Source organism: Crocuta crocuta, unplaced genomic scaffold, assembly GCF_008692635.1.
Source record: "Crocuta crocuta isolate KB4526 unplaced genomic scaffold, BGI_CrCroc_1.0 scaffold139, whole genome shotgun sequence".
In the NCBI taxonomy this organism is placed as follows: Eukaryota; Metazoa; Chordata; class Mammalia; order Carnivora; family Hyaenidae; genus Crocuta; species Crocuta crocuta.
This window is the reverse complement of record NW_027533258.1, coordinates 1,809,470-1,810,707: the sequence shown is the minus strand read 5'-3', so window position 1 is coordinate 1,810,707 and position 1,238 is coordinate 1,809,470. Positions and strand designations below refer to the sequence as shown.

Here is a 1,238-nt window from a genome sequence, read left to right as displayed (position 1 = left end):
CGCCTGGCAGCCCCGCCTCCAGCCCAGGCTCCAGTGCCACTCTGGTGGCGCTGCAGTGAGACAAACAAGGGTGGGACAGCCGCTGTCTGGCTTGCTCTCAGCTCCCGGCACAGTGCACAGATCACAGTGCTCCCTCCGTGTTAATTCCAAAGAATGGAGGTACCCACGCCTGCTGAGCCTACTGAGTGGCGTGCACTGAGCTGGGCTTAGTCTGCTGGGGGCCCCATCGGGGAGGAAACTTGCACAGGTGAGGAAACTGAGGCTCACCAAGGCCACCCACCGGGTAGGCTCAGTCTTAGTTTCTAGCCCCAGGGAGCTGGTCCTGGGTGGGGTGGGGGCGGTGCGAGCACTTGCGGGAGGGGTCCTGGCCGGGCGCAGGGTGTGTGTGTGTGTGTGGTGGGGGCTGTCCGGCCGCCGCCGGTCCTCACGATAACAGCAATTTGCTAGCCAGCCCTTTCATCAAGGGGCCCCCGGGACCAGGCCTCGCTCTCATTAGAATGATGATACCAGCCAACAGGGGTATTAGCCCGATGTGCCCTTTCCTCTGGGAGGGGTGTTGGCAAGGCCTGGGGTTAGAGGTCGGGACCTGGGACCGCCCAGTTGAGCTAGGGCTCTGCGGAGGAACCGGGGAGCACAGCCTGGGGCAGGGGTGACGACTGCTACAGAGAAGCTCCCGTCCTGCCTGCCCCTAGACCCCAGCACGTGTGACCTTACTTCATTCCTCAGCTGGGCCTCAGTCTCCCCTCTGCCCAGCGGTGCCGTGTGCCGCAGAGTCACACGGTGCCTCGGGAGAGCCCCGTTAGTGCGGTCCGCCACCATGAGGCCTGGCCTCCCCGCTGGGGTCCTGGGGCCGGGCCAGCCGTGAGCCCTCAGTCTGAGCCGCCTTTCCCCCTGCGAGGCCTCTGTCCCAGACCTCCCCCAGCCCCTCCCCTTCACGGCCGGGGTCAGGTCTGTCCTCACAGGATGTGAGAGAGCCAGGGTGGAGCCGGGGACTGCCGAACGGCTCCCCACACCTCACTGCCTCGCTCTGGCCTGGGCGCTGGGGTCACCCACCCTGTGGGATGAGTCCAGAGCTGGCTCAGTCCCCTAGGACCCATGCCGCCTCCTCCTTCCTGGGCACAGAACCGCTAATTACAGCCTGTCCGCCGATCCTATCACCCATCCTGGATAAGATTCCGCGGGCGCAGAACGGAGATGCTGGCAGGGCAGGAAGGGCCAGGAGACTGGGTATAATCGTC

At 65.2% G+C, this 1,238-nt stretch overlaps 1 protein-coding gene across 1 annotated transcript in view; it reads left to right on the top strand.

Moving 5' to 3' along the window:
• GRAP (GRB2 related adaptor protein) overlaps positions 1-1,238 on the top strand; it is a 24,076-nt gene that overhangs the window by 22,186 nt on the left and 652 nt on the right. The window lies entirely within an intron of this gene.